The sequence below is a fragment of the Pseudorca crassidens genome, chromosome 4 (genome assembly GCF_039906515.1).
Source record: "Pseudorca crassidens isolate mPseCra1 chromosome 4, mPseCra1.hap1, whole genome shotgun sequence".
NCBI classification, from domain to species: domain Eukaryota; kingdom Metazoa; phylum Chordata; class Mammalia; order Artiodactyla; family Delphinidae; genus Pseudorca; species Pseudorca crassidens.
In genome coordinates, this window is record NC_090299.1 from 112,965,957 (window position 1) to 112,979,985 (window position 14,029).

General features: G+C 36.9%; 1 protein-coding gene across 1 annotated transcript in view; it reads right to left on the bottom strand.

The window, feature by feature from the left end:
• The window catches only part of PRKG2 (protein kinase cGMP-dependent 2), an 86,973-nt gene that overhangs the window by 17,308 nt on the left and 55,636 nt on the right, over positions 1–14,029 (bottom strand). The gene's annotated exons all lie outside the window — the stretch shown is intronic.

The following is a 14,029-nucleotide window of genomic DNA, read 5'->3' on the forward strand; positions in this document are numbered from 1 at the left end:
CACACACACACACACACACACACACACACACACACACTCCACTGACCCTCTCATTTATTCTTTTGCAGGGCCAGGTGTAAATCTCGTTACATTGGAGAAAATTCCATGCACACACCTCTACGCCCACGAGGATGAGAGGGATGGTTTAGCAAGGAGAGACCCTTATAACCAAGGTGAAGTTCAGGGCAAGCAGACAAGTAACTTGCAAATCAATAGTGGTATTCATTGACAAGAAGAGAGAAGGGGGAAGTGATAGACACTTGCGCCCTTTGAGCGTCATCATAAAAGGAAAAATGATAGCAGAATTGAGAGTTTGGGAAAGGGACCGTTGTTGAGAAGAAGAGGGGCTTAAAATTCTGGACAGTCTTTAAAAACCTTTATGCACAATGTCTGCACCCTCTAAATGTTGGCAGTCCAAAGTAAAAGCAAGGATCATCCCATCTCAACTTTGGCTGAACTCTGTACACCCTCAGTCTCTCTCAGGGTGGCAGCACTTGCATTAACTTATTTATTCTGCAAAAATACTGTCAGCACTCACAATAGGCCAGGCTCTGTGCTACAGATACAGTGTTGACTAGGAGAAGCTCAGAGTACTGGGAATACTTAAACAGATGTGATTAAAAAACTGCCATGTGAGACAGGATATAGTAGAAGATTATGCAAAGTATAAACTCATAGAGCCAAAAGACATAGAATTCTGGAACATTAGGGAGAAGATGGTGGGGAAAGACGTCATTAAGAAGTGACATCTGGGCTTCCCTGGTGGCACAGTGGTTGAGAGTCCGCCTGCCGATGCAGGGGACACGGGTTCGTGCCCGGGTCCGGGAAGATCCCACATGCCGCGGAGCGGCTAGGCCCGTGAGCTATGGCCGCTGAGCCTGCGCGTCTGGAGCCTGTGCTCCGCAACGGGAGAGCCCACAACAGTGAGAGGCCCGCGTACCGCAAAAAAAAAAAAGAAGTGACATCTGGGGCTTCCCTGGTGGCGCAGTGGTTGGGAGTACGCCTGCCGATGCAGGGGACACGGGTTCGTGCCCCGGTCCGGGAAGATCCCACATGCCGCGGAGCGGCTGGGCCCGTGAGCCATGGCCGCTGGGCCTGCGCGTCCGAAGCCTGTGCTCCGCAACGGGAGAGGCCACAGCGGTGAGAGGCCCGCGTACCGCAAAAAAAAAGAAAAAGAAGTGACATCTGAGCTCAGCACTGACTGAGGATTAGGAGCTCTCCCAGCGTGATGAATGGGTGCTACCCTCTTCTGTCTTTTCAGGATAGGCCCTTCCACTTCTCTGAGACTCTATTCAATGAACTCCGTGAACTGAATAAAGACAGGAAAGAAAGCTGGAGCAACAGAAGACGCGCTCATTAAATCGAGGCAGTGTATATGACTGAAGTCCTGCCCTGCAAAACAAAGTTGGTTTCCTTCCACAGGGGCGATTTAGCATGTACTTTTCATCTCCAATACATAAAGATATTATTTTAGTAAAACCACCCTCCACCTCCAAGTAAACAGACACATAAATTATAGCTGGGCTTCAACATGCACATTTTAATAGATTCATTATACATGGACTATCTCAATAATATGGCAATAATCATGGCTAAAAAAATTAAATAAATCAGGTTAACACATCAAAATAGGCCCTCACCTAAAAAAATATGAATCAGTGAACTATAAAATCTAGCCCTCATTTATTTATTCAAATATTAATATTTAAAACATTTGTCATATGTTTAAAAATCTCTTAGAAATTTACCTTTTTACTAAGGCTTTTTGGTATTTATCACATAACAGCAAGGATATCCTTATTAGAAAAAAGGGAATTTAAACAACCTAATTTGAAGTGGGCTTTTCTTCTTTTCTTTTATCTACACAGAATGACTCGCAAAGATTGTACCTAAGAGATAGCTGGGAATATTATGAAATTAAAATTTGTAACTAGCTGAAATTAGCATATCTACTTATTCCTCAGATAAAGAACCAATATGAAAATCTTAACTAATTTTATAAAGACTGAAATTTAAGAAACAAGAAAGCAATGCTTATAATTTCATTTGCATCCATGCATGTATGGAAATATTATATTTTGTAGTTCTGTAACAGCCCTTCAACTCATTTTTTAAACTGCACTTAAGTTTCCCATGTAAGGATGACTGGAATTTCATTAGATGTTTAGGAGAGCTTTTCCAGTTCTGAAAGTAAGAAATTTTAATTTGAGTACCTGATTTTGCATTTGTATTTACATATTGACCCAAAGAGATGGCAATAATTATATTAAGATTTTAAGATTTATGAAAACTTACCACTTCCTTTATCTCCTTTGATCTTATCAACTTTAGTCTAATCCATTTGGTTGGAGGAAATTGATGCTCAGACCTATTCAAAGTCATGTGCCAAATATAGAAGGTCCCACATCTTCTGATGTGAAGTTCTGTGTATTTTCTATAAAAATTCACACTACCTCTGTCTTGTACCAGCATGGATACCACCACGAAGCCTCAATCTTTTCTTTAACCCTTTATCTTCTAGTCAATAGAAATGTAAGTTCTTTCCTTTGTTCATTCAATGAATATTTATTGAAAACCATTATGTACCAATCACCAGGGTACAGACAAAGTCCCCAGTCTTCTTAGAGCTTACATTTAAAAGAAAGAGGAGAACATGCATAAAAAATATAATATCATATAACCAACAAGGACCTACTGTGTAGCACAGGGAACTATACTCGATATTTTGTAATAACCCATGGGGAAAAGAATCTGAAAAAGAATGTATATATATATATATATATGTGTGTGTGTGTGTGTGTATATATATATATATATACATGTATACCTATGTATATATATAACTGAATGACTTTGTTGTACTGAAAGTAACACATTGTAAATCAACTATACTTCAATAAAAAAGTAAAAAAATATATCATAGCATATGTAATATTGCCAAATAGTGATATATGCAATGGAGAAACATACAGCAGTTAGGTACAGAGATCAACAGGAATTATACTTTAAATGGGGTGATCAGAAAAGTCTCTCTGAGGAGGTAGCATTTGAGCAGATTGGAGCAGAAATATTCATGAAATAAGAATGAGAGTTCTGTAAAAATCTGAGCAAGGATGATTCTGACAGATAAAGAGCTAGCACAACGGCCCTAACCTTCGGGAACATGCGAGGTGAAGATCAAGGATTGGCAAGAAGGCCACTGTGTCTGGGTCCTAGTGTATGACGGGAAGTGGCAGGAAGTGAGGGCAGATTGTGGAGTGGTCTAGTAAACCATAGAAAGAGTTTCAGATTTGTTTTCTAGGAGGCCATTGGAGGGGTAGCCTCCAGCGGTAGAGAAGGGGTATGCATGGCTTGGCTTATGTTTCAAAGGGCTCATTCTAGAAGATAAGAAAACAGACACCTTCCCTTTAAAAAATTTTTTTCCTAGAAGAACTGAGCTTTCAAGAAGAATCTCTGGAGAAGCTGCACACAGGTTTTCCCTTGTCTCTATTAAATTCCCATTATGAAAGACAGCTTACATTATGCTGAAAGCTTAAAAACATTGTCTCCAAAGATTTTAACACACCAGAAGGTTATAAGATGCTTCTATATCTGAAGCAATGATTGGTTCATTCAGAAAGAAAAATTAGCGCTGTGGCTTGCTGGAGCTGGTATCCAGTAAGTATTAGCTTTTTCCCAGAAGTTTCTCTCTGGGTCAGTAAATTTGTCAGCTACTGGTTCTCTTGGTCACATAAAAAAGGATACAAAAGGACCAGTCTAATTAAGCCAGATGATTCATGGAGACATAACATTCCCCCAAAAAATATTTATGTGGCATTTTTAGGGCCCTTACTTTGCCCGAGTGTAGACAAAGGTAAAGTGGAATCTATTTATCCTATCCACCAACAACTAAGGAGGATTTCATGTCCCTGTGATACTAAGGTCCATCTACTAAAACGGACAACTGTGGATGGCTTCCACTGGAGGCAAGAGCAAGTGAGAGAGGCAAAGGTATGGTACGGACGAGGCCTTCACAGCCACACCCTATTCTTTAGGTGACTGTGGTGACTCACCTGAAATACTTAGAGTGTTTAGTGGAAAGTGGGAACGATGATGGGGAGCTTTGCATACACGAGAGCAAACAAAAAAAATCAGATCATTGGGGGCTCAACTCACAGGCCGCCGCCTCCTTGAAGCCTCCCTTGAATTTACAGAACCAATTCCTTTCTCTTTGAGGTTCTTTAACAGTTTCTATTCCACAATGACCTCCCCTACGGCAGCACTGTCTAGTTGTGTGTGAATAAATCTAGCTCCTGGAGGAGAGGCATTACATCCTATTAATTTTGTACCCCCTACAGCATCTGTAGCACAGCAGATGGTCAACATGTGTTTGATGAAAGAATCTGAATGAAGACATAACTGTTAACATCCGTTTCAATAAGATGTACATGTATAATCTTCACAACAACTTTATGAGTTAGGGACTATATCTCAATGTTGAAGATGACAAAATTAAAGTCTAGCAAGGTCATGGAGACTTAAGATGAGACTGAAACCAGGTTCCAAAGGAACCTTCACATTACAGGTAAATTCATTAGTAAGTAGATTTTTAAGGGAAAAAGCAACATAAAAAGCATGTTAGTGGGAAAAGTTTAATTGTCACTTAATAAGTACAGCTAATAACGGTCTGTCAAAAAGAATATAGTTAGAGTCAATGATTACTCTTATTTTTCAAGTTAAGAAATACTTGACACATGTAAAATAATGTGACATACATGCAAGTTATAAAGTATGAGAATAAAAACACCCCAGTATCCACCACCAGTTTAATAATTAGAACAGAACCAATGCAGAAGCCCTCTGTGCTCCTTCCACACTGTCCTTCTACCCCTTGCCAAGAGGTCACCATTACCCTGACTTTTTGTGTTTATCATTTGCTTGCCTTCATTTCTAATTTTCCCACATATCTAATATCCTTATATGATATATAGTTCTCATTTTAAAAATTTTTAGATAAATCTTATCTATTCTTGGGCAAACTGCCTTTTTTCACTTAAAATCGTATTTTTGAATTTAATCCATTTTGCAGTACACTTACATTGCTGTATCATACACCACTGAAAGAACATGCTGTAAATGGTGTAAAGTTTTTGTCCTTCACGCCGTTGATGGAAATTTGTCTTATATCCAATAGCGTGTTATCACACAAAAAGCTTCTATTAACATCATTTCCCATCTTGCCTACTGGACATGTGTAAGAAGGTAGAATTTCTGGGTCAAAGACATGGTATGTTCAACTTCACTGCTTATTGTCAAATTATTTTCCTTAGGTCCTATATTACCTACCCCTTCACCAACAGCAGTGGTAAAGAGTTCCTATTGTTCTACATCCTCACCATCCTTTAGTGACATCAACTTTTATTTTTTGCCATCTGTAAGTATTAAATCACTGTGGTTTTAACTTGCAACCTCCCATTAGCAATTATTTTGAGCTACAGCATTATAATTAGTTCTGATATCTGAGAGAGTTCCCTCCCATGTTCTTTTTTGCCCTCAGAAATGTCTTGGCTATTCTTGGCCTTTGATCAGTCTGTATAAACTTTAGAATCAGCTTGCCAAGCTTCATGGAAAGCTCTGCTGGAATTCCACTGGAAATGGATCAAATCTGCAGATCATTTTGCGAAGTATCAATATCTTTAGGATGTTGAGTCTTTCTATTTTTAAACCTAATACATTTTTCTGAGTTAATTAGAGTAATGCTAGCTACTGCAACAAAGATATCCAAGAAAGTACAGAAGCTTACACTCTCCATTAATTTACTTCTTCCTCACATAATGGGTTTTCCTGAGCAGCAGGGAAATCTCCTCCAAGTAGTGGTTCAGGGACGCGGGATCCCTCCATCTTAGGGTTCTGCCAACTTCAAATCTGCTGTGTTCATCGGCCACAAGCCAGAAAGACGGCATAGAAATTAGCTGCACAGATCACCATCAGACCAGGTCTGACAGCGGTGCAAAGCGTGTCACCTCACATTTCACGAGCTAGAACTGTGTCACATGGTCACAACAAGCCACAAAGAAGGTTGGGGTAAGTTTTCTGGCTCTGTGCCCAAAAGAAATGAGAATGAACCTACTAATTTAGGTCTTTCTAATATCTTTCTATAAATTTGTATGTTTCTCAGTAAAGCTTTCACATATTTTTGTCAGATTTATTCCTAGATAGATTATATTTATATTATATAAATATATAGATTATATATTTATGCTTTTTGTAAATGGCAGTTGTATTCCTATTTATCAATTATGTTTCTGGTATTTAACCTTATCATCCAGCAACCATACTGAACTCTCTAGTAAATTCTAATAATTTGCTGTTACATTCTGGATTTCTATAGAGTTAATCGTATCACATGGGAAAATAGGTTTTGTTGTTTATGTTCCAATCTTTCTTTTAATTTTACCTGTATCTTTCTGCATTGGGTAGAGCCTCCTATAAAATACTGAACCTCCTGCAAACCAGGAAGAGAGCTCTCACCCAACCATTTATATATATAATATACTATATACTATATTATATGTAGTAGTATAGTTGCCCAAATACTTTCTAATCATGTAACTCTCTACTATAACTGTAGTTGTGTTCACTCATTATAGCATTTATCTGTACCGCTTCTCTTTTTCTTTTGATCAGTATTTTCACAGTTTGTTAGTTTCATTAGTTTTTCAAAACATCCTGACTTCATATCCTTTTATATTTTATAAATTCATGTTCTTAACTTTGTTTTTTCCTTCTCTTTTCTTTGTTTTTCCCCCTTTTCCATATTCTTAAGTTGAATACTTATAATTTTTAGCCTTCTTTATTTCCTAGTTGAAACATTAAAAGCTATAAACATTATTCTGTCATTTTAGTTGCAACCCACATGTGTTGATATGTAGTGTTTTCTACTATGCAATTCTGTTTTATAATATTCATTAAAATTTCTTCTTCATTGATCCTTTGAGTTATTTTGAAATATCCTTTAAATTCCAATGAGATGAATTCAAATATTTTTAGTGATTTCTTAGTTTTTTATTTATTTTTATTTATTTATTTTTTTACTTTAAATTTTTATTATGGTAAGAACACTTAACAAGAGATCTAGCCTTTTAAATTTTGAAGCAATTTTTAAGTCAGCTGTACAGTTCTTTTTTTTTTTTAACATCTTTATTGGAGTCCTGTTTTCTAAATTTTGTTATTGATTTCTACCTTACCTACTTTGATGTCACTGAACAAAAGCTTTATGTTCCTAAATATTTTGGGAGTGAAGAGGAAGTGACCTCAATGACTTTTTTCTTTTTTAACAAATTGTTTACTCAGTCATTTTATATTTTTTATTTATTTATCTTTTGGCTGTGCTGTGCAGCATACGGGATCTTAGTTCCCCGACCAAGGATTGAACCCGTACCCCCTGCATTGGGGGCACAAAGTTTTATCCACTGGACCACCAGGGAAATCCCCTCATTGACCTTTCATTCATTCTTCTGTGCTAAGCAGTGTGTTAACGTCCAGCAGTAAATACCATAGCACAGTTGCTGCCATTATGGGGCTATCAGCACAGACGGGCACAGAGATCATAAAGAAGCAGGCAATAATATCAACATTTAATGTATTTTCTTAAACAATACTCAATGTAAGATTGAGGTGTTCTCTTATCACATGAGGTGTATTGATCACATGAATTAATAGCACAGTCATATAGAACATTTATTGATGAGTGACAGCTGAGATTTACTGGATTACAACCAAGTTTTCTCCTGTGCAACCCCAAGAAGGCTAGCTACTATATAAATTCTGCTTGGGTTGAGAACAAGGTCAGTTTTTAACTCTTTAAGTACTGTCCTACATCTTAATATCACCCCAGATTCATTCATTATAACCAGAAGGAGGACTCATAACCATGACTGCCTTCATCAGCTCCCCCTGGCCTTGAAAGTGAAGAAAAAATTAGGAAATTATTGGATGGGCAGAAGAGAGATGGTAATGTGAGAATATCCATTGTCCTTTAGTAGTATCTGCTAATGCTTCTTCTCCACCTAATATGTTTCCTGATGGAGATGGCTTAGACCAGGTGGGCTCCATGTGGGACTGAACCAGTCTGCACTCTTGATCATAAATTGGGGAAGAAGAGTAGAATCAAGTCGTCATCCCTCACTACAAACACATCTTCTGTAATGATCACTAAAGAGCAAACCTCTATAGCCTCTAGAGAGACACTTTCAAAATGCAGATCTTTCTCCTACTTAGGTCTTTTTTCCAGGCTTTTGCTGGTTATTCTTTGCTGAGGGGAAAAAAGTCTTTCCTTATTGTTGTCCTTAGATATCTGACCTCTCACTGATATTGCCAAGAAATGATAAAGGAAGATGAAAACACCACTTATGAAAATTTGAAGAATGAGACCAAGGTCATCCTTTCAAGGAGTCTTTCATCCTCAGGACATTCATGTCCAAGTCTGGACTGCCCAGTGTCCGTCACCCAGACGTGCATTCCTGAGGTGCTGGACCAGGCATCCTCACTGCCCTCACTTCTACTGGGACCCCCTCAGGAACCTTCAAAGGCAGCAGCACTGTTAGGCTGCCAGCTGCCAGCCCAATTCCTATTTTTTTTATATTTGCTGAAACTTGCTTAATGACCTAGTATATGATCAAATTTTGTTCATGTGCATTCTCTAAATATTGGGAATATCCTACATGCCAATTATATCAAGTTTATAAATTGTGTTGTACACATCTTCTAAAGTTTTAGTGAATTTTGGTCGGAATGTTCTATCAATTTCTGCAAGAGGAGTATTAAAATTTCCAACAGTTGTCCATTTCTCCTTACTGGTTCTGTCAAATTCTGCTTCTTATTTTTGAAGCATTTTGGTAGGTAAATAAAAGATCTGGATTGTTACATTATCTTGGTAAAATGAACCTTCCATCGTCATATGGTAACCCTCTCTATCTTTAGTAATACTTCTTCCCTGATACCAACATAATGAAACCTGCATTTCAATTTGCTGAATATTTCCCAGACACATGCTTTTCTATCCTTTTAATTTCAACCTTTCTGCATCCTCATGTTTTAGGTCTGTCTCTTGTAAACATCATTTTTATTTTTGAAATCTATTTGACAGTGTTTGGCTTTTATCTGAAGAGTTAAGTCTGTTTACATATGTTAAATTTCTTTCTACTTTCAATTTGTGTTTTCTCTTTGATTTTTTTTCTAGGTTTCCTGTTCTCCTTTGCTTCCTTCTTTTAAAATGATTGACATCTTCTCCCACTTTTATTCCAATTACACCTACTCTCAGTTTACCTGCTGCTGTTGTTCAGTTATTTAGCATTTTCTCACTTTTAATACTACACAGCAGAGTGAGAATTATTACTTTATACCATAATTTTGAAAGATTTAACCACATGTTTACCATTTTTCTATAGTCACCACTCCCTGTTGCATCTTAAACCCTTCATCAGGGATTTTTCATCTCCCTTAAGCACATCCTTTTGTAGGTGGTTAACACTCTTTATCTTTGTTTAAAAATGTCTTTATTTCATCCTTCTTGAAAGATAATTTCTCTGGATTTATAATTCAAATTTGTTTTCTCTTGGAATTTTAAAGCTATTATTCCACTGCATTCTTGTTTCTATGGTTGCCGTTGAGATGTCAACTGAAAGCCTAATTTTTACTCCTTTATATGTAAACTGTCCTTTCTCTTTGGTAGCTTTTAAGACTTTGCTTTTGTTCTGCACTTTTACCACTACAATAGCCAACATCCAAGAGAGCCTAAATGATCCCCTTGTCCTGGTATTCAGAGGTGTCCTCTCTCAAATCAGGGCTGGCCCCGTGTGGCCGACAGAGCACAGTAGAAGCACCAGTGTGGGACTGAGAGTAAGTCTTAGAAGGCAGTGTAGCTATTCCTCGGTCTCTTGAATGACTCATTCTGAGGGAAGCCAAGCCGCCACGCCATGAGGACGTTCAACCCGGAAAGAGACTCATATGGAAAAGAATTAAGACCACCAACAGCCAGCATCAGTTTGCCAGCCAGAGGGGTGAGTCACCTTGAATGTGGATCTGCAGCCCTAGCCGACACTTGACAGAACTTCCTGAGAGACCCTGAGTCAGAACCAACCAATCGAACTACTCCCAAACCTCTGACCCACAGAAACTGTGAGAGATCGTCCACGATCCTTGTTATTTTAAGCCATTGAATTTTGGAGTGATTCGTTACACAAAGACAGAAGCTACAATAAATACAATTTTTCTCAGTTGGGATTTGCTGGGGTTCCTTTACCTGATGATTGGTATTTTCTATAACTTCTGGAAAATTCTCAGCCATTATTTCTTTAAATACTTTTCTCTCATTCTCTATATTTTTATCTTGGACTCCAATTGAACATTTTAAGAACTTCTCACTCTATTCCCCAAGTTTCCTAATTTCTTTTATTTTCCATCTTTTTGTGTCTCTATGCTTCATTCTGTGTAAATTAGTTTATCTTTCAATTCACTGATTTTTCTGTTCACTTGTGAATCATCCACTATTTAACCTTTCCATTACATTTTTCAAATTGATATATAATTTATAAGCAATACAATGCACAGATTTTTGGTGTACAGTTCATTGAATTTTGATGCAGATTATACTCATGTAACCACAACCACCATATATAGTCAAGAGACAGACACTTGCATTATCTCAGAAAGTTCCCTCATGCCCCTTTCCAGTCAAATGCTCCTCCCAGAGGCAACCGTTGCATTAATTTCTACCATCTATTCTACAACAGATGTAATCATAAAGAGGGATAGTCTTCTGTGTCTGCCTTCCTTTTGCTCCACATAGTTTTTAAACTTCATTCATGTTGTTGCCTGTAGTAATTCATTGCTTTATACTGTTGAGGAGAGTTCCATTGATGAATATACTACTATATGTTTATACATTGAATTGATGATGGGTATTTGGGCTCCTTCTGATTTGGGGGCTTTCAGGAAAAAGTTGTTATGAAGATTCTTGTCCAAGAATTTTGAAAACACGATTTCAATTTTCCTGGATAAATAACAAGGAGTGGAATTTCTACTAAGGAGTGGAATTTCTTGTTGTAGAATAGGGGTATGTTTGACTCTATGAGAAACTGACAAATTATTCCTCAAACAGTTTATAATTTTGCTTTCCCACTTGAAATTTAGGCAAGTTTCCTCACCTACACTTGGTATTGTCAATCTTTTAAATTATAGCCACTCTAGTGGATGTGAAATGTCACAACTTTGTGGTTTTTATTTGTGTTTCCTAATGACTATTGATACTGTCTATTGATCATGCCTATGTCTTCTCTTGTAAAGTGATTTTTCAAGATCTTTGATCATTTTTAAAAACTGGGTTGTTTGTCTTTTCTTACTGAGTTCTTTATATATTTCTGGACACAAGTCCTTTGTCATGTAATGATATATTGCAAATATTTTCTACTAGTTTATGGCATGGCTATTCATTTTCTTAACAGTATATTCTGATGATGAGGATGTTTTAATTTTGATGAAGTCCAATTATTGTGGACTGCATGTTTGTATCTCCCCTCCCCAAATTTATATGTTGAAACCCTAATCCCCAGTGTGATGGAATTTGGAGGTAAAGCCTTTGGGAGATAATTAGGTCATGAGGGTGAAACCCCCATGATGGAATTAGTACCCTTATAAGAAGAGATAGTAGAGAGCCCTCTCTCTGTGTGTCTCTCTCTGTGTCTCTCTCCCATGTGAAGAAAAGAGGAGACAGCTCTCTGTAAGCCAGGAAGTTGGCCCTGACCAGACACCAGATCAGCCAGCACCTTGACCTTGAACTTTCCAGCTTCTAGAACTAAATAAATTGTTGTTTAAGCCACCTAGTCTATAGTATTTTTGTTATAGTAGCCTGAACTTTTCAAGCTTACTACTAGTGTTCTAAGAAATCTCTGCCTAGCCCATGTTGTGAAGATATTACTCTATGCTTACTTATGGATGCTTTATAGGTCCATGATCCATCTCGAATTAATTTTTTTATATGGTGTGTGGTGGGAGTCATGTTCCTTTTTTTGACCATATATATCCAATTGTTTCAGCAATATCTGTTGAGAAGACTAGCCCTTCCATTTTTTCTAAAAATCAGTTGACTGTGTATGTCTATTTCTGAACTTTATTCTGTTAGATTAAGTAATTTGTCCTTACACCATTATCACACTGCCTTGATTACTATAGCTTTATAGTGAGTCTGACATCACATATTATAAATTCCTCAATTTTGTTCTTCTTTTTTCAAAGTGGTTATTGACTCTTCTAAACTGCGTTTCTGTGTAAATTTTAGAATAAACGTCTCAGTTTCTAAAAATGGCTGCTCCAATTTTTATTGCATTGGCCTTAAATCTGTAGATCAACTGGACAAGACTGAACATCTTATGAAATACTGAGTTATATGATTTATGAACATAGTGTATTTTACCATTTAGTCATTTTTCTGTCAATAAAACTTTGTAGTTTTCAATGTAGAGGTCTTACACATTTTTACACATTTATTTTATGTTTTGATATTACAAATGGCATTTTAATTTCATTTATAAATATTTACTGCTAGTATATAAAAATTAAATTTTTATTTGTATATTGACTTTGTACCTGTAATTGTGCTTAATTTACTTATTCTTTCCAGAACTTGTTGGTAGATTCTTCATTCTTTTCTACATAAACAATCATGTTGTCTGCAAATAAAGACAGGTAACTTCTTCCTTTCTAATCTTTGGCCTTTCATTGCTTTTTTGTGTTCTATTTCTTTTGCTAAGACCTCTGTTACGATTTTGAAAAATCGTAGTGAAAGAAAATAATCTTGTTCATAATCTAAATGGAAAATATTCAATATTTCACTGTCAGGTATGATGTTAACTAAAGTTTATTCTTCATACCTTATACAATAAAGAGTGCTTTGAAATGAACAGCTGTATTAATATGGATTTCACCCAGTGTGGTTCCCTATTTTCAAGGTTTGAATGTCTATTTCTTATTGTTCTCCAAAGCTTTCACACATTTTTATACATATATTATAATTAACCTCAGCAAGGAGATTAGTCCAATGCAAGCTACTCCACCATTAATGAAAACTTCCATTGAATATTTAATTTCAATTATTATATTCTTAATAGAAGTTTTATTTGTTATTTTTTTTTCTAAACATGTTAGATCCTTTTTGAGAGTCTCTGTTCCTTACTCATTTGTTAGTCCCTCTCTTACTTTTAAAAGACTTAGATGTATTTATTTTATATTTTGTATCTGATTACTGCAATATATGAGACTTTTATGTGCCTGCCAAATAATGTTCCTGGCACCTTTTTTCCTCATGCATATAACATTATTTTTTAATGTGAGCTTATATTCCCTGGAAGTTTATCTCTGGGAGTTCTCTGTATCCTAAGTTGAGAGAACATTCTTCCAGAGAGAATATACATTGATTCGCGGAAACTTGGGCATGCTACCAACATGGATCCATTTTCATTTAAATTTTTTCTTGGGGTTCTCCATCCTTGAAGACTGGGCATCCAAAACCCCATGAAGACCAGCCTGTGGCCAAGTATTCTTAGACTCTTTTGTTCCTCTACCAAGAGCCCAATAATGAGAAAAGCATGTTTTCTTGCATGTACTCTGCCTTTAGACATTAGATTTTTCCCCTGTTTTCTTTTTCTCTGAAAGTACAATCTGTATGATTCCTGGCTCTTGACAATGTTCTCTGATTCAACTTTCCACACTGCCCAGGTCCAAAACTTGGTCTCCTGTTCCCAGAAGGTACAGCAATTAAAATAAAACCTCTAGGCCACCTAGGATTGCTGGGTGCCCACAAGACAGCAGCTTCAGTGTTTGAGTTCCACCCTTCACTACTGCCCAAGTTTGGTTCTCGGCCTCAGGGGACTCCCAGTGCTGTCTTACAAAGTCAGCCAGGCATATAATACTGCTTTTCATGTTTCCTCCAGTACTTGAGACATTTTGTATAAGAGAATTTCAATATATCTGGTTTGAAATATAGCTAGAAATG